Genomic DNA, 23,327 nt, shown 5'->3' with positions numbered 1-23,327 from the left:
TGTAGTGATACAGGAGACAGTCACTTTCAAGTGTCTTGTTTTCCTGTACTCAGCTGCTGCCGACTGTTCTCTGTGGGAGAGCTGTGAGAGTGTGTTCAGTGTTGGCATGGAGTGTTCTCTGTCAGGGTGTGTGTTCAGTGTTGGCATGGAGTGTTCTCTGTCAGGGTGTGTGTTCAGTGTTAGTATGGAGTGTTCTCTGTCAGGGTGTGTGTTCAGTGTTAGTATGGAGTGTTCTCTGTCAGGGTGTGTGTTCAGTGTTAGTATGGAGTGTTCTCTGTCAGGGTGTGTGTTCAGTGTTGGTATGGGGTGTTCTCTGTCAGGGTGTATTCAGTGTTAGGGTGTGTTCAGTGTTAGGATGGGGTCTTCTCTGTGACCGTGTGTTCAGTGTTGGTGTGGGGTGTTCTCTGTGACCGTGTGTTCAGTGTTGGTGTGGGGTGTTCTCTGTGACCGTGTGTTCAGTGTTGGTGTGGGGTGTTCTCTGTGAACGTGTGTTCAGTGTTGGTGTGGGGTGTTCTCTGTGACCGTGTGTTCAGTGTTGGTGTGGGGTGTTCTCTGTGACCGTGTGTTCAGTGTTGGTGTGGGGTGTTCTCTGTGACCGTGTGTTCAGTGTTGGTGTGGGGTGTTCTCTGTGACCGTGTGTTCAGTGTTGGTGTGGGGTGTTCTCTGTGACCGTGTGTTCAGTGTTGGTGTGGGGTGTTCTCTGTGACCGTGTGTTCAGTGTTGGTGTGGGGTGTTCTCTGTGACCGTGTGTTCAGTGTTGGTGTGGGGTGTTCTCTGTGACCGTGTGTTCAGTGTTGGTGTGGGGTGTTCTCTGTGACCGTGTGTTCAGTGTTGGTGTGGGGTGTTCTCTGTGACCGTGTGTTCAGTGTTGGTGTGGGGTGCCCTTCTTGCGGGAGAAAACCAAATGGCAAGGATCCAGATGACCTCCTTCTGCTTGCCTAGTAAATGGTAATAGTGGAGGAACCAACCCTCAGAAAGAGCCTTAGTTTTTTAGATACCCCTCCCCGGGGTAGAACAAAAGGGGACATTGTTTTTTCATATCTTTAATATGTCCCCTTCATGAAATGGATTGTCCCAAGTTTTACTTTTACTGCAAAAGTCATGAAATTCATCCATGAAGTGACTTACCCTATAGGCCAAAAAAGTGCAAAAAAAGGCCTAACCTGAAAGAGGGAATTCCAAGATAATCCTTTGTCATTTTCTACCAGATGGTTGTTTTTACATCATACTTGCACAGATGGTCTACAGGCAGTGTCCCTACATCCCAAAGCAACCAGGATGCCAATATTTGGTTCTATTTTGAATCAGCAGCCTTCTATATAAGACCTTATTATAGGCGGAAAGAGCAAAAAGTTATTTTGTATGAGGAATATTCACTTTTAATCCTGGTCCTACTCTTCTATCAGAGATAGAACAAAACCTGACCTTATTTTTTCATAGCTTTGACTTATCCCCTTCATAAAATGAATGATCAGACTTTTTACTTGTTTTGAAAAAGCCATGAAATTCTTCAATAAAGTGATTCACCACATTTGCAAAAAAGAGCCAAATGCTCCAGGCCTGCCCTGAAAAAGGAGTTCCAAGGTAATCCTGCATCATTTCCCATCTACTGGTTGGATTTACTTTATATTTCCACAGATTGTCTACAGGTAGAACCCTAACACCCCAAACCAACCAAAGTGTCACAATATTATTGTATTGTGAATCAGCAGGCTACTAGGCCATGTTACAGACAGATATGTCAATGTTTTATTTTTTTTCTGAGTTACTTCTAATCCTGGTGTAATAATACTGTAAAATGCCTTCATAAAACACAATGACTGCTTAATAACAGGGAATACAATTTGATACCATGTTTTCACCCACTTCATATTCATATGGAATCTATAGAGGAAAATCAGGTTATATCTCATACACCTTAATGCAGCAGGAATTACAAATATCGTTATATTGGCAGCCTTCTATATGGTAGTCAGACTTAAAGTGCAGTATGGGTTAAGTACACACAGTGGAATACATTACTTTTTCTGTGCCATTCTTGAAAAATCATGAATCAAGTGCTTATTCTCAGTTTAATTTTTTTAGTTACTTTTTGTGATATTTAGAAATCAACAAACTATTTGAGCAGTGGGGGAGGAACTGAATAATTACTGGTCAAATTGTTTTCCAGGGGGGTGAATCAGTCACTAGCATTAGGACAGTCTATGGAAGTGCAGGAGCAATCCCACAGACAGACACTGGCACTTTCTTGTTTTATTGCAATCTGTATCATTGCAATAGAGATGGGTGAGATCTCTCACAGCTTTCGGTGCAGGCTCCTTTTTTTTAAAAGGACTGGCTGTAGTGATAAATCATCTTTTAGTATCCAACCTTTTCCAACTGGATTCCAAAGGAGGGGTTTAGCGACATGACTGTGGCACCATATGCCAGTTTGGTACATTGCCCATAGGACGTGCTGTTCAAAAGCATCTTCAGTGGGAGGCAGATGTGAGACTGGCATGTCTGGTTGATGCGAGATAGACCTACATAAAATAGGCAAATCCACAGCTTTCAATAAACTTGACAAGCACATAAATGAGCTTCAGGATCTGAGAACCTTTGGCTTGACTGATTGCCTTCCAGACGCTCTACCGGTTAAAAGAAAATATGCTATTCATCTCTATGGTCCAAAAAAAGAAGGCAAAGTACGCATTCTTGCATCAACTACAGACATGCCAGTTGTATGAAGGCATTTTACAGTATGATTGTGTGTGCATTACTGTCCAGGGTTGTGTGATGCGTAATGCAGTAGATCTGTGGTAGTAGTGCTTGTAGTTAGTGCATGCTGCGTGCCGCCTCTGAGCCGAGTGCGTAAGTCTCCTTCTGCCGGTACAAAGCCACTCCACCGCCATGACTCCTACAGTGCCTCCCCGCGGCCACACATGGTAACTGGGTACCTCACGGTCCCAAGCTACACTGTAGGGGATCTCGGAGCAACAGTGAGCCCCAGAGGCAAGGCGCGCAGGCCCACCCGTGTGTGGACACGCCCTGGCTCCTGCCAACCACTGTCCCAGCTATGGGCAAATAGCATGGGCAGATGGGGCTCATAGCCATGGTAGGCAACCCATCTAGGAGAAGGTAACTCGGAACAAAAACCACAGGTGCTGCTCTCGCCTGGCTCCGCACCATATACCATCTGGAGGTGTGGAGGAAGGGCAGATGAGGGCTTTAAGCCCAAAACGTCCAGAGTAGCGCTGTGAGGAGTTGCGCCCCACAGTCCTTAACTAGCATTGTAAAGCCTGACAATGGAGACACCGATCATCGAGAATCCTATACTTCCAGCGGCGGGAGTCCGCAGGAACCAAGCAGCGGATGGTGGTGCTGGTCCTCCCTCGGGGGGACACTATGACAACTGGACCCCAAATCCTCTCCATTGGAGAGGAAGGGTTCAGTCTGACCACAGCCCACTGTCCAATGCACTCTTGCGCTATAGGAGACCATTTATTATGGGAACCTTCAACGCAAACATAGTAAGGGAGAAGACACGGCTAGAGGAACTAGCGCACTGTGTTGGTGAGAGGGGAGTGGAGATCCTGGGAGTCCAGGAGCACAGAAGAGTGCACACTGACCAGCCAATTGTATACCGCAGAGTGGGGTTCGTTTGTTCGTTCGTTCGTTCATCACCTCATCTGCATGGCGGAATGATGCCCAGGCCGCCACAGGTGGCGTGGGGCTAACGGTGAGCCCTCGAGCACGAAAAGCTCTTCATAGGGTGCAGCAACACACCGACAGGATCCTTATCGCTGACTTTGAGGGGAACCCGGTAACAACTGTCATGAGTGTGTACTCTCCCACCAACGCAGCACCAGTTGAGGAAGTGGAGAAGTTCTACAAGGACCTAAGCACAGCGATCCACCATGTGCCGGCTCACAACTTCCTGATAATCCTGGGGGACTTCAATGTGAGGCTCGGACCAGAAGATGCACCCTTCACATACCACAACACCACCAATCGCAACGGAGAACATCTAACTGCTCTGCTCACGGAACACGAGCTCCTGGCCGCCAACACCTTGTTCCCTAAGAGAATGGGCAAGAGATGGACATTCCAGGACCGAGCTACTGGTATGCTACATCAGCAGGACTACATACTGGTAAGAAGGAAATGGAGGACGTCTATCCTCAACGCAGAGTCGTACAGTACGTTCGACTCTGTAGGCTCCGACCACCGTGGGGTCTCTGTGAGGCTGTGTCTGAGCCTGAGGGTCCACAAGAACATCCCGAGGCCTCGGCCCGACTGGGAGGCCTTCGCAAGAAGCCCCGACCTCCAGGCCAGCTACACGGCGGAGGTGAGAAGCCGCTTACAACTGCAGGCCGAAGAGGAAAAGCCTCGGACAACATACAGGTATGGGCAGTTTCTTGCTGCTAACGAGGAGGCAACAAGGAGGTGGGTGCCGACAAAGGGGAGACTCAGAGCCTCCCCCAGATCCAAGCACCTGGAGGTCATGAGGGCACGGGCATGGATGGAAGAGGCGCGTAGAAGCTTTGAGAAAGAGGGGACCACAGAGAGTCGGGAGGTGTTGAACGAGGCCAACACCTACGACAGGATCAAAGGGGAGGAGCTGATGGAGAAGGTGAGGAAGGTGGTGCATGGCGAACGACAGTACAAGGAGTCATGGAAGGTCATAAATGAGATGAGTGGGCGCAAGAGGTCAAGGGAGGGACAACTAGCAGGCTGCAGCCCAGAGGAGAGAGTGGCCTTCTGGTTCACCCACTTCCGGGATCTCCTAGGCACACACCCGACAGTGGAAGGAGCTGAGGAATATACTGTACCTGCAGTCCTCACAAATCTTGTAATTGAGGATGGCCTCTTTACAGCTAAGGAGTTTGCCACAGCAAAGTCTGCTCTGAAGCAAGGGAAAAGTGCTGGGCCGGATGGCATCCCCCCAGAGTTCCCTAAGAACTGTGATGTCGACAACATCTTATTGGAGATGTGCCACCAAGCTCTGATAGAAAACATCAAGCCTGATATATATGGTCCCTCTCCAACATCATCCCAGTGCCAAAATCTGGAGATCTGTCTAAGCCAGACAACTATTGTGGCATTAGCCTGACATGTGTCATAGCGAAAATGTACAACCGTCTGATACTAAACCGGATTCGAGATGCTATTGACCCTTACCTGAGAGACAACAAAAATGGCTTCAGAAAAGGAAGGACCACCGTAGCCCACATCCTGGCTTTAAGGAGGATCATCGAGGAGGTGAAAAAAAAACAACCTAACAGCAGTCCTGTGTTTTATTGATTTCAAAAAAGCATTTGACTCAATACACAGAGGCGTGATGGTGAAAATCCTTAAGACCTACGGGATCCCTCCTAACCTAGTCCGGGCCATAGAGGCCACGTATAGAGGCACAAGAGCCAGAGTGGTAACCCCGGATGGCAACAGTGAGGAGTTTGACATCCTAGTAGGGGTGCTACAGGGGGACACTCTTGCCCCCTGCCTCTTCATTGTAGCCCTGGACTACACGCTTAGGAAAGCCACCAGTGGGCAGGAGCAGGAGCTTGGCTTCATAATAACCTAGGAAGTCTAGAAGAAACCCCGCTGTAGTCCTGGCAGACCTGGACTATGCAGATGACATCTGTCTGATGTCCAACCGTGTAGAGCAGGCACAGGAGCTCTTGAACAGAGTAGAGGCCAGGGTTGGCCTCAGGTTGAATGCAAGAAAGACTGAGGCAATCACTTACAACACCCCCCTGGACCACCCACCTCTCAAGACAGCAGGGGGCAATGCTCTAGCAGAAGTTAGTGACTTCAAATACCTGGGTTTCTGGGTCAACTCATCAGAACAGGACCTTAATTTAAGAAAAGCGCTGGCATGGAGGGCCCTGAATGGCATGAATAGTGTGTGGAATTCCAATCTCCCTCGACACATCAAACTGAGCTGTGAAACTTGGACCCTGAAGCCCACCCTGCAGAAGTCTCTGGAGAAGGCTTACGACCGGGTCCGTCGAGAGGTCTTGTGGAGGGTTATGCGGGTGTATGGGGTGAGGGGGACCCTACTTAGGGCCATCCAATCCTTGTACACCCAGAGCGAGAGCTGTGTCCGTGTCCTCGGCAGTAAGTCGTTTTCCTTTCCGGTGGGGGTTGGCCTCCGCCAGGGCTGTGCTTTGTCGCCAATCCTGTTTGTGATTTTCATGGACAGGATATCGAGGCGTAGCCGTGGGGAGGTGAGTTTGCAGTTCGGTGAGCTGGGGATCGTGTCACTGCTTTTTGCAGATGATGTGGTCCTGATGGCATCATCGGCCTGCGACCTCCAGCACTCTCTGGATAGGTTCACAACTGAGTGTAAAGCGGCTGGGATGAGAATCAGCACTTCTAAGTCTGAGGCCATGGTTCTCAGCAGGAAACCGGTGGCCTGTCTGCTCAGAGTAGGAAATGAGTCCTTACCCCAAGTGAAGGAGTTCAAGTATCTGGGGGTCTTGTTCACGAGTGAGGGAAACATGGAGAGGGAGTTTGGCCGGAGAATCGGAGCAGCTGGTGCGGTTCTGCAGTCGCTTTACCGCACTGTTGTGATGAAAAGAGAGCTGAGCCAAAAGGCAAAGCTCTCGATCTACCGGTCTATCTTCGTCCCCACCCTCACTTATGGTCATGAAGGATGGGTCATCCGAAAGAACGAGATCACGGATACAAACGGCCGAAATGAGTTTTCTCCGGAGGGTGGCTGGGGTCTCCCTGAGAGATCGGGTGAGAAGTTCAGTCATCCGGGAGAGACTCGGAGTAGAGCCGCTGCTCCTTTCCGTCGAAAGGAGCCAGTTGAGGTGGTTCGAGCATCTGGTAGGAAATTCTTTATTGGGAATAACCCCTTGAGATGGAACCATCTCGTTTTCAAGGGGGTCCGCGCATTACATAATACAGAAATCAACATTTAAATAAAATATTCAACAGACTAAACCAACTAAAACAACATAAACCAAACATACAAACAAAACATGCACCTTAACAACAACAACAGTACACAGAGCACATAAATGGATTGCTGTCAGGTCAGTTCTGTTTCAGTTCCATTCATGATTTCCTGAGTGTATATTAAGTTCAGTTATATTTTGTTGACCTCTTTTTATAGCCTAGGTTTTGTTAAGTTTAATAATTATGGGGGTTAATAAAAACACTCCTTTTAATCAAACATTTCCTGTGTTTTTGTGCCTCACTGCTTGGTCCCTTAGACCAGCTCATCGATGAGTCATAGCAGTAATGGAGTCTGGATGATGTCAAGTATTAGAGAGTAACGGGTCCAGTACCGATGTCCCCCCAAACCCTCAAGCCCTGAGCCCTCACAGACTTATTGACGTCACCTGGTAAAGTGGTTGAGTGTAAGAGGCTGCAAGGGCTCGAAATGGTATAAAAAGGAATGGGACATTGACGTCAAAACATATTTCTTACTATTGTGGGTGTGGGATTTTTATTTTATTTTTTTCAATTTTACATAATGTTTTTCTTGTAGGCCTACATGTAAATTAATTTGGGGGTGAGTCAAATCCCCTTTACATTATCACAACCCTCTGTGTTACCCACAAAACATTTCTGTTCAACTTGTTGAAATAATTTCATTTTGTGGTCATAACATAAGCGAACTACATTACTGCCTGTGATTCTTGTTTGTGATGAATCCAAAAGTAACACACATATAAAAATGACAATAACAACACAACAAATGACAACACATTTAAAGGGCTCAAAATGTCTGCCTGAGAGCCCTCATGCATTTGACGATTTGACAATGGGACAGCTCTAAGTCCTCATGTACTTAGCGTGAACGCGCCTCAAAGTCTTTGAGTCCGTAAGGGTTGACAATGGGACTGGGCCACAGTCTTGTTATTGGGTGTAGATGTTCACAGAGATTGCCAGTTGGACCTTGATATCCTCTTGGACTCCGCTCTCAAAGGGTTTTATTTGTGACTATATTGTGTCACAGTTCGCTGCTAGATGTACAGATATTCCTCACACACACACCACACACACACACACACACACACACACACACACACACACACACACACACACACAATAGCAGCCTCTCCAATTTGTCGAGGGGATTGGTGCCACATACCTTAAAGCCTAGCCAGCATGAGAGGATTATGGGTAATGCAGTCCCTGTGGGGACCACTGTTAGTTCCAAACAAGTCCTCTTTATTTATTGGGGTTTTGTGTTCAAATAATCCAAGTCAGTCAAGCATCAGATTGAAAGCTGTTTGATTGGCAAAAAAGTAGATGTGAGACGTGGATACAGTCTTGTCAAAGAGGCTATTGAGTCTCCTCTGTTATATACAGTATATACTGTACTTCATTTCATTTCAAACCTTTATTTATACTTGAAAAGCACTGTTTCCCTCATTTACAGTGTTGACGAGTTCACACAAATAACAACAGAACAAATACAATACACAATAATAATAATAATAATAATAATAATAATAATAATAATGACCAATAATGGCTTTGAAAATAAACAAATACCAGTGATAGTTATGCCTTAAAGAGAGAGTAGACCAGCCTACCTTATCATAAAGAACACAGTGGTGTTCAGGACAAATACAGGACACAAAAACAGAGCTACATACATACTGTATAGGGACATGTGGCATAAAACAGAGTTACATACATACAGTACCTGTATAGGGACATGTGGCATAAAACAGGGACTAGTGACAGTATGTGTGGGTGGGTGTGTACAATATCAACAATGGTGGTAACTAAGATAAGACATAAATAAAGTAATTAAAAGTAAATAATCAAGTTATTTATTAAGGGGGAGGGGATACATATAGTCTATAGCAATTATGTATAATATTAAGTAGTTAAGTGTAATAATTGTAATGTTCGTTAAGGGTTGCCTCGGATCCCCACGCGGCAGCGGAGCAGGCCGACCCATGCCCGTGTCTGCCATGGCGGGACGCACATCCCACAATGCCCCGCCCCGTGACCGCCCACCAACCAACCCGACCGTCCCCTCACCCCTGTTCCGCATCCCCCCCCGATACATACATACATACATACATACTGTACATACATACATACATACATACATACATACATACATACATACATACATACATACATACATACATACATACATACATACATACATACATACATACATACATGCACGCACCCACCCAAGCACGTACATGCACAAGACTAGATTTAAAAGCAGTGCTGGATTCTGAGGCCCGGATGTTTCCTGAGAAATGGTTCCACAGGCGTGGCGCCAGGGTTGAGAAGGCTCGGTCACCCATTGTAGCCAGCTTGGTTCGCTGTCTGACCGGAGGGACCTAGATGGGGGCTTGGGCCAAAGCAATCTCTAAACTACAAATGATACACAATGCTGCAGCACGAGTCCTCACTAAGACTAGACAGAGGGCACACATCACACCAGTCTTAAAGTCACTACACTGGTTACCTCTAGAAACTCTAGAATAGACTTTAAAATACTATTACTAGTCTATAAATCTCTCCACAGTCACGCACCTCAATACATTTCAGACATGCTTGTCAGATAAATGCCCAACAGACCACTCAGGTCCTCAGATACTGAACTCCTAACGGTTCCAAAAGCCAGGACGAAGAAACACGGAGGCAGCTTTTAGTTTCTATGCCCCCAACCCCTGCCGGAGTGCCTAAGAAGAGCCGAAACAACGGAGGTCTTCAAGCGAGATCTCAAGACGTACCTTTTCGTTTTTTAACTAATTTAATTAGGCTACGTAAAGCGTGATTTCGTCAGAGGATGACGAAATGTGAACAGACAGGCTCTTTCAAAATCCCTGAGCTGAGGTAAACAAACAAGGAGCCGGTCTCTTTAAACATCAGGTAGCTGAACAAACCTGAGGAGAGAAAATGGAGAGCAGTTTTCTGGAATTGCTTGCACTTGGGCAAGTTGTAATTGTGCTTGCTCAGCTAGCTTTGGCGTTGAATGTTGTGCGAAGACGAAACAAAATTATTATGTACGCAGCGGCAGCAAGGGTGAGGAGACGGCCTTGGGAACGAAAGCGCACACAGCAGTTTTTGGAGGTCATCGTGGAGAGACATTTCACAGCCAGCCTTTGGCTACAACATTTCCGTCTGTCCAAGCCCACGTTTGAGCTGCAGTGTGCGATGATCGGTCCATTCATTGGGCCCGGACCTAGCCCTAGACGACCACCTGTTCCAACTAACAATGCATTGCCATCGCGTTGTTCAAGTTGGTCACTTGTGCAGAATACAGGGTTGTACCAGAGACATTTGGTGTCAGCAAGACAACCGTTCACCGCTATGTGTACGTGGTGTGCAGGGCCATACGTTTCAAGATGTTGAGCCAATTCGTCAAATTGCCTGACGTGGCTGAGGCACAGGCAATCGCTCGCCGCAAGGCCTACGGATCACCCGGCAGTGCGCACGACGCAGCTTTGTTCATCACATCCAATTTGTACAGGTATGATTCCAAACAATCAGTTGGTTACCTTGTTAGTAAACTTGAAAAGCAAATGGCTCTACTCGTATGATAGCCTATTGTGTAAATGTAATGGGATTAAAGTTCTCAGTCGCTACAAGTGATAAGCTAAATATAAAGTGTAGGCTAAAATAAGTGTGGCTTAATTTCAGTCAAAATACTTATTTTTTCTTTAATCCCTGTGTTTATATATAGGTCATGTGACTTGAATGTTCGCTACGTCAGAGTTTTATTCGGTAAATCAGTTTCCAATTAACATTTTTCGCATTAGCTCTGATTCGCAAATGGCAAAAACCACCTCAAGCGAGCGTACAAACTTTTTTAGCGAATTAGAGAAATTCTAATTTTGCCGTTTCCATAAAATGTGATGCGAATTACTAATGTGATATATGCTTCAAAATGCGCATAAAGGATTTATGGAAACGCACCTACTGTGTCAAACGCAGCACTCAAGTCCAACAGGATCAGTAGACTAGGGGAGCCGGAGTCTGCCGCCATCAGGATGTCAGGTGACCAGGTGGGTGGGAGTGATGTTGTCCCTGATTTTTTCAATTTTTGATTTAAAGAAGTCCATGAAGCGGTTGCAGTCATCAAAGGAGGGATCAGCAGTAGTGGAGGCCCTGGGCTTGAGCATCTGGGGCCGTATTACAGAAACATCCTAACTTGCAGATCCTATCCTAACTGGCTGGTTAAAATCCTATCTTATCTCCAGATAGGAAAAGTGTATTACAGAAGCAGCCTAACTTCACAAAATCTTAAATAAATTGTCCTAACTTTAGGACGACCACTACCCTGTCCTAACCCTGTCCTAACTAGGTAGCCTAACGTTACACAGCTAACGTAACATAGCGAAGAGATATGGCCGCTATTTTAATTGTCAACCAAAATGTCAATAGGTGAAATGTATTTATTGAGAGGCGGATGGCAGACCCCAACGATGTGTTGCGGTTTGATGACAAAACGCTCATCTGCACTTTGTACATAGCATAATTTGGCTGAGATACCTTGGCTAAATCAGCCACTTCACTCTGAAAGTCCTCTTTTGCAAAAACACAGAGCGCGTTTGTCAGTTGCACCACAACCAGGAGAGGCCCATGACGACGGGTCGGCCTCTCCAAAGCTGGGCGCAGTTCCTCAGCTAGCTGCAGGATCATCACCCGGGGTAGTCTCACTAACTGTTACAAAGTGTTACAAAGTATATGGCATGCGACAAGCGCACAAGCAGAGAAGCGCAGAAAAGAAGCATCGGTTGCTTGGTAACAGACATAAATATTGATAACCGATGTTGGATTGAGTAGTTAGGATTTCTCAACTTCAAGATAGGATAGGACGAAGCAAGATAAGATAGGATGCCTAAGGTTATTTAGGATTTGCTTCTGTAATACCAAATCAGGGAAAATCTTATCTGAACTATCCTATCCTATCTCAAATCTTAAGATAGGACATGTTTCTGTAATACGGCCCTTGGTGCCTGGGGTTGGAATGGTCAATGTCAATGAGAGTTGTGTAATATGGCGTCCTGGCAGCTCTCAGGGCAGAAGAGTAGGCTTTCCGGTGTTCTCTCAGGGATAGTTGGTGGACAGTTAGCCCAGTGTGCCTAAATCAGCACTCAATTTTCTTAGTTGGTCGGTATACCAGGGGGCTGAGCGACGATTAAATGGAGCCTTTCATAATCAGTAATCCTGGCTCTAGAAAACAATTTTTATATTAAGGACTAGTTTCAGATTGGGGAGAGCTTCTTGCAGCACATTAAAGAAAGCTGCAAGTTCTCAATGGCTTCCTGCACAGTATCCGCAATACAATAGACAACTGTATCATCAGCATATAGTTGAGCATGACAGCCAATTAGCTAGAGACAAGAAATCAGATCGAAAGTTTCCCAATTTCACACACTGACGCCTTGACGACAGATAGTCCTGAAACCAATCATAAGCACCTCTATCCAATCCAATACTAGATAGTTGTTGAATATGGTTGATTTTCAGAGAAATGCCTTTTAATATGATCCTGTTAGCTATTTTCTAATTATGATGATTGACCTCTGAGTATGGCTGTCGGCTTGAGTTTTCGGTAAGAAACGGTGTCCCTCTTCCATAGACTTATGAGATAAAGACATTCCATGGCTGGTACACTCTGTGCCAAACACCATTGTTGTGGTTAGAGATAAAAGCCTGGTCGCTGAGGCGGCGTAGGTTAACTTGACCAAACAAGGTCACAGAAGAGACCAGAGACAGTCTTATCGGAGAAGAGACGAGGGAGGGGGGACACTCAAACCACATAAGAACGTTGCAACGAGACCAATGCTTTGATTTGGGTCCAAACAGCATACAGAGAGGTCAGCATTCAGAGTTCCTTTCACTGGAACTAAGGGGCCAAGCCCAGCTCCTGAAAAACAACCCCACACCATCATCCCCCCTCCACCAAACTTCACACTTGGCACAATCCAGTCAGACAAGTACCGTTCTCCTGGCAACCGCCAAACCCAGACTCCATCAGATTGCCAGATGGAGACGCGTGATTCGTCACTCCAGAGAACGCGTCTCCACTGCTCTAGAGTCCCGTGGCGTGCTTTACACCACTGCATCCGACGCTTTGCATTGCACTTAGTGATGTATGGCTTGGATGCAGCTGCTTGGCCATGGAAACCCATTCCATGAAGCTCTCTACGCACTGTTCTTGAGCTTATCTGAAGGCCATATTAAGTTTGGAGGTCTGTAGCGATTGACTCTGCAGAACGTTGGCGACCTCTGCGCACTATGCACCTCAGCATCCGCTGACCCCGCTCTGTCATCTGTTGGATGGGTGAGTGAATACTTTTTGCAATATAGTGTATTACTGTATTACTGCAACCAGCTCAGTGGCCTTGTGGTTAGAGTGTCCACCCTGAGTTTTGGAGGTTGGGGGTTCGATACCCGACTGAATCATACCAAAGACCCAGTCCCTCCCTGCTTCCCTCCCAGCATTCAGCATCAAGGGTTGGATTAAGAGTAAGTCCCTACGACATGCTAGCATCAGGGGATGTACTTGTACATCAAGCTGACTCATGTCCAGGGGATGTACTTGTACATCACGCTGCCTCACGCTAAGAAATCAGGAGATAGGCTCCCTATATGGGCCAAGAGGCTCGAGAACATGGTTCTCATGGCTACTTACTTACTGCGTATTGCAATAATACAGTCAAGCCAGAAAGTCTGCACACCCCTTTCACCTTCTCAATGATTTATTATGTTACAGACTCATTCTACAATAGATTGAGTTCAGTTTTTGCCTCAAACATCTACACACAATAGCCAATAATGACAAAGTGAAAACAGGGACACCATTGGCAGGGATTACATCTTCAAGGCATCTTGAGAAAGAAGCTATTAGTTTGGCACACTTGTTTCTGGAGATTTTGTCCATTCCTCTTGACACATCCTTGTAAGCTCTGTTAGGTTAGATGAGGAGCATCAGTACACGGCCATTTTCACCTATTTCAACAGATGTTCAATTGGATTCAGGGCTGGGCTCTGGCTGGGCCACTCAAGGACATTCACAAACTTTCTCTGAAGCCACTTGGTCTTAATCCAGTGAATAATTCTATGCCTGTTCAGAGAGCTAAGTAACCAGCCCTGCGATGCCTGAAATAATGAAGTCAAGCAGTTGACTCAATTATCAACTCCCACCAACAGACATGCATCAATGCTCACACCCACACACACACACACACACACACACACTCCCCCCCCCCACACACACAGAACATTCACACACTGAAAGAGACACTAATGCACAAAACAGTATGTGAAGTAATACACTCCAAGGACATTGATGTGCTCCCTTTCTCAAACAGACACACACACACACACACACACAAAATCACACACAAGCTTTACATATTTTCCAGCTTGATCGTGCCACATCGTGCTACTCAGTCTCCCACCGGGGTAGGGATGTGAATAGTTACAGTTGTTTTGATACAAACAAGATGTTAGTTCCCTTTCACAGCATCGCTGGGGTTTGATCGCTGTTGTTGATCATGTAAAGCTGATGCATTCTGGGACAGGCAGCGTTCTGTGGCAGAACCACAACCTCAAAATGTGTTTGAAAAAAGCTTTGAAAATAATAAGTGCTGTTTCTAAATGGGTAGTTACTGTAGAGGTTAGAGCATCCCATCCTACCGTTCCAAGGCTCCTGTGAATGAAATTCAAGTCTCACCAATGTGTCTTGTTTTCCTACCTGACTGTTGTTCTAACTTTGTAGTTCGTTCCTCTAGAATCAGTCTGTTAAAACTACAAATTGTTCCTGTGTGACATCACTTCCTTGTCCTCTTCATCCTGAAACTGAATGTCACTTCCTTTTTCCCTCTATAAACTATAGCTGAATCCCAATCCGAGTGCGCAAACCACCCTTGTGGCCCCTCGCACTTGCGGCCTGAGGCCTGAGCACTTCAATGACGTCAGCTGGAAGGGTCAGAGGGTGCAGGGCCGTGAATTAAATGGGACAGCACTTCCAGCGGCGTGCCAACAATTCCCAAGCCAGTTTAGCTCAATGCCCCTCCCACTTCGTTTTCATTGGCTGCCGCGTCGCTCCGACGCAGAGGCTGCTCTGACGCTCCCCTCAGCTCTCCGCTCGGCTCTGCAAATTGACCGATTGACGTCTGTTTTAATTTAATAATAATTTAAAAATGATGTTGGGTGGGATATGTTTGCAGCATGTGGATTTCAAGATAAATGTTGTGTTATCTGGAAATGTCATCATTTATGTGTGATGCACTCAGATCATGACTCGGATGCACTCAAGCACTGTGTCACATGAGACGCGGTGGGCTGTGGGTATTTTCTGCTCCTAAGACTGCGAAATTGCGGACTTTCGGTAAGTGCGGTTAAAGTGCGCAAATTGGCGGCAGTGGCGCACTTGTGGACCTAGCAATTCCGTTTTGGGACTAACCTGAGCCTTTGTGGACTTAGCGGGAACGCGCATGTAAGGCCACAAGGCCGCGAGGGCTCTGCACTTTCGTCTAAGTGCGCGATTTGGGATTCAGCTTAACACTTTCGTTCCCCAGTCACCCACTCTTGCTTGGATTCACTTCAAGTTACTTGTGAAAAGTTGTAGTCAGTAACGTAATCCAATTACCACAATTTAAAAGTGAAGTAAGGGATTACTTTCAGTTACTTTTGGATTACTTTAAATAAAATGTACTGTGTATTTAACCAGAAATCCTACATTATTTATTATTTTTCTGTGTTCTAGGGCTGACAACATAGAACAGCAGTTGCCCAGCGCCTGCCCAGTTAGAGCAAGTTTTAATGCCAAGAGGTTAGGGTGCGTGTCATCTTGCCTTGGCCAGTCTGCAAAACACGACACTCGTTGCTAACGTAGCTAACGTTAGGTGTAAACGTCGGAGCCAGCTCTAAACTCCAGCTCTAATGCATTCTAAGCAGCTGTGATTGACGCTATTCAGCTATACAGCTTGCCAGTGGACACACAGCCTTATATATTATGGATAAAGCACCCACTGACCAGTTTTCCCAGGCAGTTAGTTATAGCTCCTGAATAACACCGACAGGCACTATTGAGTGAAAATAATCTGAATGGGCGCTTAGGTCTGGTTTTCTGAACATTAGTGCTATACTGTAGAAGCCTACTGCTAGCTAATTTAGCTGTCAGTGGAAGTAAGGTTAATGTTAGCTTCCCTAACGTTTGGCATTAGCTAACGTTAACTTACCGGCAAATGCTTTTTCAGGTTGGACATTGAGTCCTTGGCCGTCGAGGCAGGTGGCTGGGAGGCATAGTTTACACTGTGCTGTAATATTGTTGTGGTTCTGTGACAGGTAAATAAAAAAAAATGCTGGTATTTCCAGGATTTTAATGCACATTGCGGTATTTCTGCCATGATGCCCGTGCTGCTCGCTGTCTGTCTGGCAGCTGTGGTCCAACGAGCACATCAGTGGGAATCTTGTTGGCGCGCTGCGCGCAATTGGTATTGCTAGCCTACTTCTTTTTTCTTTTTTTTTAAAGCTATTTTGTAAAACTGATGAGGAGGCGAGGGGTGATTGTAATCACGCCTGTAATCCCCGTTACTATGCAAATGTAACTGTAATCTAGATTACATATTTTAAATTGTACTGTAACGGATTACAGTTACAGTTTTTTTGTAATCTGATTACGTAACGGTGTTACATGTAATCCGTTACTCCCCAACCCTGCCGACCACTCAGCGTGTTCTTTGAAATCTAAACTAAACCAAGTAAGATTTTTCATTCATACTCCTTAACCCAAACACAAGCTCATAATGTAAGTGGCTTTCGTCTAAATGACGCGTATGGAGCGCAGGGCTTAATACGGCGGAAAACAGCCATAAATTTGTTGCGGTGCCATTTGACAAACGACTCTTGTCAGCTCTCTGACCGACTTGTGCAACACCCACCGCCCTCAAGATGCCCTCATTGGCCAAGAGGTTACAGGCAGTCTGGACAGAGGAAGTCATCAGAAGCAATGGTGGCTGACCTCCGTTTGGCACTTGCTGAAGTGCTGACTGGGGAATCTGAGGTGGGGTGACATTGCTCAGCTCACTGCCCAACAACAAAGTCTCCTCCCCTGTGTCTCCTGGTTCCAACGCTAGATTACCTCACACCTTCTTTTTTTTTTTTTGCCATTCTGCGGATATTTTGTTTTTTATTGAGCATACTCTCACTTTATTTCATGAGATATGGGCCTAAACTAAGGAGAGGAGATGACACATTAAACCTAAGAAGTGATTTATGTAAATATGTCTGCGGTTTTATTGCCATGTGTAAAACATGTATATGAATCTAGAAATGTGTGCTTTATCTTATCTCTCTTACATTATACAAGCTTTTCACTATGAAAGAGTCCACTTTATTCCACATGTATGATAAGAAAGAATGAGATGTTACACCTGACATTTCAATTGCAAGTTTTTTGCATTTTTTATATGGGTGTTTATTCTGGGATTCGGTGTATAAAAAAAAAAAGAAGATGCATTATGGTAGAGTTCCACGAATGACACCAGGTTATTGTCACTGCCATTTACTGCCAGCTATAGAATGATGCATCCGATCCTCAGACAGAGAGAGTGAGGCTAAACCGTAGTGACACGTGAGGCGGGGAAGCGGAGCACGCAGAGTCATCGACAACACGGAGCAGAACACGCGTGCCATCCCCAGAGCCCCATATTGTTAACGGCAACTGCAAGACCATGGGTGTCTTTCCCAGCCGCCCTTGCTCTAAACTGTGTACATGCTGGCCATGCGTTATTAAAGGGATGTGTGTGTGTGTGGGGGGGGGGGGGGGGGGGGTGGGGGTGAGAGGCCACGGGCTATACGTATGTGCGTAGTGTACACTTGACTTCTGTGTGTTAGTTGAGTTCGAACACTAAAGGAGAATAAATAGAGTCTTCAAGGTTTCTCCCTCAGAACCCCATTAGCTCCTCCAGAACCTCACTGGTGTGGTGTGAGGACAGGCAGCAAAGGTCAAAGGTTAGCTACTGTTTTGTTGTTCCCACTCCTGTCATGGCCATCTGTTTTAGAGGACAAACATGAGATACTGTTCATGTTTCATCATCAGAAATGAGTGATGAGTGGTTCGATCACCCATGAGATGGTTCGTCACCCAAGCATGATGGCATATAGACACGTGTGTGTCTGTGTGTGTGTTTGTTGGTGCTTCTTCACGTGTGTGTCTGTGTCTGTGTTTGTTTGTGTGTGTGTGTGTGTGTGTGTGTGTGTGTGTGTGTGTGTGTGCATGCACGTGTGTGTGTAGATGAATGTGTCATGGTGTTCTGAGACAAAGTCTGTGTGTTTGTGTGCATATGTGAGTGTGTTGTTGGTTGTTGGCCATGTGTCAAAGCTGTTCATGGATGAATGGCTCTGCTAACCCCCAGATGTGCATAACAGTGCTACAGTAGCTCCTCTTACCCTACTTTGACCAAACAGCAGGGTGATGACATAACTCCACAGAAGGCTTGATTACATGAGCAAAGTCAACATCAGAAGTTGTATTTTTCCATTAAATATATCCCTAATTTGCAGTAAAAAAAATTCTGAATTCAGATTTTTATTATATTATTATTTTTCCCATGATATTTTCTAAAGAGGAGATAAAAATCCACTTTCAGACCAGACATAATTAAGAAACCCAACACATTTCTGTCTGTCTTCTTTACTACCTACATTTACAGTACCTCCTAAACATGTGTGCATTGGACCCACAAAAGATACCACAGCGCTATCTACAGGTAAGCTGGTCTCTAAAGATACCACAGCGTGATCTACAGGTAAGCTGGTCTCTAAACAGACCACAGCATGATCTACAGGTAAGCTGGTCTCTAAAGATACCACAGCGTGATCTACAGGTAAGCTGGTCTCTAAAGATACCACAGCGTGATCTACAGGTAAGCTGGTCTCTAAAGAGTCCACAGCATGATCTACAGGTAAGCTGGTCTCTAAAGAGACCACAGCGTGATCTACGGGTAAGCTGGTCTCTAAAGAGACCACAGAGCTATCTACAGGTAAGCTGGTCTCTAAAGAGACCACAGCGCTATCTACAGGTAAGCTGGTCTCTAAAGAGACCACAGCGCTATCTACAGGTAGGCTCTTCTTGTTTTGCTCTTCAGAGCACCTTGTATACTGAGATACTCGACGCACCCTGAGCACGCCAGCTTTTTGCACCCTCAAATATATCTTCTTGTCAGAATAACACAACTTGTGTCAGCTGAAATTCTGTAGTACCATCAAAACGCTTGACTGATCCTCCATTATTTCATAAATGCTGCACAGCACAATTTATAGCTGCCACACACAAAAAAACATGCTCCCCTTCTCAGTATAGGCACTCTAAATAACATTTCTGTTTTAATGGTGGATTTGTAAATTGTTCAATGACCATTCTTGTTCTAGAAACTGGACTCGCAAGCATTTGGGCACAGTTTATTTCTTTATTTCATAGTGAAGTAAAGCATCCACGGCATACCTCCACCCAATAATGCATATCGTCAGCATGTACAGTGACATTAGGGTATCGATACTTAGAGGCGACAAATGTACTGTATACTGGTGGTCAGTTTATGAGCATCTGGGTTTGACACAGCTGGGGTCAGCTGAACGGGTGCTCTCCGGCTCTGCTCTCTGATGTGTCTCAGCTAGTTAGATATGACAGGACTGACAGCAGTGATCTAGCTAGTTACGAGCATAACTAGCTCATTCAAAGCAGCTGAGACAATCCTGGTCTCACAAGTTCACATTCTTTCACTCGACTCATAAGTCTGGCAAAGCTCGATAGAGATCTGTTTGTGTTAGACCAGAAAACGATCTAGCCAATCAGCGTTCTTTGAGGAAATAGCAGCTGGCTTCACTCAAAGTTTTATTGTGGCCTTGTGCGTGAGCACGTGACACATCTGGTATTGCTGCATTCATTACGTGGAGGGCTTTATGCTTTAACCTTTTTTTTGCTCATGAGCCTAACTCCAAAAAAATGAGTGGAGGTGAATGACCGGCGGTGTTTGGGTGGCTCTGTGGCGCCCCCTTCAGGTCGCAGCCAGCGGGGGGCAGTTCGGCGCACTCCAGGCCCTGCACACCTCAGTCCAAACCCTCTGTCTCCAGCACAGGGAGCTGGCTTCACTCAAAGTTTTGTTTTAAGTTGTGGATCCGACCCGTGATTTGGATCCGCTCCAAAAATGTATGGGTTCTAAGTTGGCCCATGCTACACCCCTCCTCCGAGTTTCATGAAAATCGATGTGGTCATTTTTGTGTAATCCTGCTGACAAACCAACCAACCAGCCATCCAACACACACCACCGAAAACATGACCTTTCGCCCTCTGCTGTCACTGGGGCGGAGGTAAATACAACCACATGGACTGCAATGCCATTCTACCCCACCAGGCCCGCCCATTAATCAATCTTCCACTCTGTGAACTAGTCAGTAGCCGACCAAATGTGCTCCTGCCAATGAGGACGACCTTGCATTGTAATGGTAATTTGTCTTGTCAGTGTAATTTTGTAAGAAAAATGCTGCATGTTTCATTATATATTAAATATATACAGAGTGGAGCACACGGCACATTTTCAGAGGTCCAGACTGGAATGGAAGATCAATTTAAAAAATATGTCACACACTCAAATCTCCTCTGCCGTGATTTATTAAATAACCCAGGTGTCGGTAATGTGCCTTTGTCACGCTGTCACCCTGATGAAGGCGTTGAAGGCCTTTATTAAAAGCCACAGCAGATGAGAAGATTTGCATTTGCGGCTTTCTTATTTTTTTATTTAGCATTTCATTTTCAGCCACTCACTGGCTAGTCCAAGCATGACTAGGAATGGCAACATCTTGGGTGTCTTTTTTGTCCTTTAAATACCCCCCACTTCCTCTTTCTCTCCATGAAATAATACATGTCTGTACTTTCTTTCAAGGTGATCTAGGCCCACTGGTAAATTGACTGTGGGGAAGGAACAGGGTGTGAATATATACTTTGGATTTGGGCCTCAGGGGTTCTAGTGGCCTTTTGTTATTCTTGCTGAATAAAGTAATTTTACCTCCTGAAAAACCTAACAAATACGAGTATTTCTGTAAGGTAGCCCAATTAGCCCCGTGGGACCATCTTGGTTTCGGAAGCTCACATTTTGTTTCCCTCTGTGGATCAGTTTGGCAACTTGCCCGTTTGAAGTCCTTTCTTCAGCCACAATCACCAAAATGGTGTCTGAAGGAGCATGGCTGCCCTGGATAGATTGGTGTTGTTGCAGCTGATAGGCACATCATGTACTGAGAGAACAGTATGTTCCATCCTCATCACGTCCTACCTCACTTCCACCTGTCCAGGAGGAGGTACAGGTCTCTGTGGAGGAGGAGGTGCAGGCCTCTGTGGAGGAGTAGGTACAGGCCTCTGTGGAGGAGGAGGTACAGGCCTCTGTCTCTGTGGGGGAGGAGGTACAGGTCTCTGTGGAGGAGGAGGTGCAGGCCTCTGTGGAGGAGGAGGTACAGTCCTCTGTGGAGGAGGAGGTACAGGCCTCTGTGGGGGAGGAGGTACAGGCCTCTCTCTCTGTGGGGGAGGAGAAACAGGCCTCTGTCTCTGTGGAGGAGGAGGTACAGGCCTCTGTGGGGGAGGAGGTGCAGTCCTCTTTGGCGGCTCCAACCTACAGTGCTTTGTCATGGCATCAAGGGAGAGTGAGGCTATCTCTCCTCCTCTCTCCCGATGAGGAGACATCCATCCTTCCATCCTTCACAGGAAAAAATTGACAAACTGGGTCGTTTCACCTACTCTAGATAAATGCACTTATTGTAAATCACTTTAGATAAAAAGCATCTGCTAATGCCTCAAATGTTGAGGGGGAGATTACATTTTTTGTTTTTTTTTGTGTCATCTGGGCAATGTGACATTATAGATACACAATGGGGTGGAAGAGAGATCGTGTGTGTGTGTGTGTGTGTGTGTCTGTGTGTGTGTGTGTGTGTGTTCTTATTGACACTCAGTCCAAGGGAACTTAGGGAAGATTGTAGTATATTTTTTATACTGTATCATACTGTATAACATCAATCATATCTGTATTACTCTCATGTAGTAATCATTTTAGTAGAATAATCAATAAACTTCACTTTAGTTAGAACTGTGTTAAATTAAGGAGTGACAACAGATGTCCTTTGTCCTGTCTCTGAGTCAGCGTGACCTAAAGTTCACCTCTGAAGTCAGTTAGCCTATAGTTTGTAACGCGATCCTAGGAGGACACAGGAAGGACCCAAGCAGCCCCTTTGTCCGGAGGGGGGCCAGAGACCAGCTGACACCTTGACCAGTCAGAACATTAGTTGACCAGTTGTGACCATGTTTGTGTTCCTTATATGCAATTCCTTTGTTTGTCATGTGATTCCTGGCCTGAAGCCAGATAAAAGCTCGGCACCTCGATGAGAAAATAGTATTGCCTAGAGATTCGGCCTGTGTTAGGCATGCTCAATAAATTGATGATTAGAAGTTTTTGGCCTCCTTGAAGTTCTGTTCTACACGAAGATTATGCTTTTGAAATACACTGCAAGATCAAGGAGAAATAGTAATGCGACTGAAAGAATACAGCAACAATCCTAACTAGTGCTGCGAGCAGCAGTGAGCGGGCCCTCGCACCCCACGCGGGTCGGGGTGTGGCGCCGTTAAAGGGTGTGCTATTTCGGTGTGCTGTACTGAGAGAAACTTCCTGTCACCAGTAGGTGGCGCTCTAAGCGTGACTCAATACCGACGCATAGATGTGTTCAGGACAGTACCTTGATGAAGCGTGAGAAATGTTGTGTAAATCGGACAAAGTATGTAGGAGTTATGAGGACTTCCTGTAAGCAGTAGGTGGCGCTGTAGGTATGACGCAATACTGACCTACAGATGTGTTCAAGATGCGACCTTCATCAAGCATGAGCAATTTGGAGTAAATCGGATAATGTATGTAGGAGTTATGAGTACTTCCTGTTTCACCAGTAGGTGGCGCTGTAAGTGTAACTCAATACCGACGCATAGATGTGTTCAGAAGGTGACCTTCATGAAGCGTCAGCAATTTGGTGCAAATCGTATGATGTATGCAGGAGTTATGAGGACTTCCTGTTTCACCAATAGGTGGCGCTATAAGTATGACGCAATACTGACACATAGATGTGTTCAGGACAGAACCATCATGAAGCGTGAGATAAATCGGACAAATCGGATAATGTATGGAGGAGTTATGAGGACTTCCTGTTTCACCAATAGGTGGCGCTATAAGTATGACGCAATACTGACACATAGATGTGTTCAGGACAGAACTGTCATGAAGCGTGAGACATATCGGACAAATCGGATAATGTATGGAGGAGTTATGAGGACGTACTGTTTCACCAATAGGTGGCGCTATAAG

Source organism: Borostomias antarcticus, assembly GCF_949987555.1.
Source record: "Borostomias antarcticus genome assembly, chromosome: 22".
NCBI classification, from domain to species: domain Eukaryota; kingdom Metazoa; phylum Chordata; class Actinopteri; order Stomiiformes; family Stomiidae; genus Borostomias; species Borostomias antarcticus.
This window is presented reverse-complemented; position numbering follows the sequence as displayed.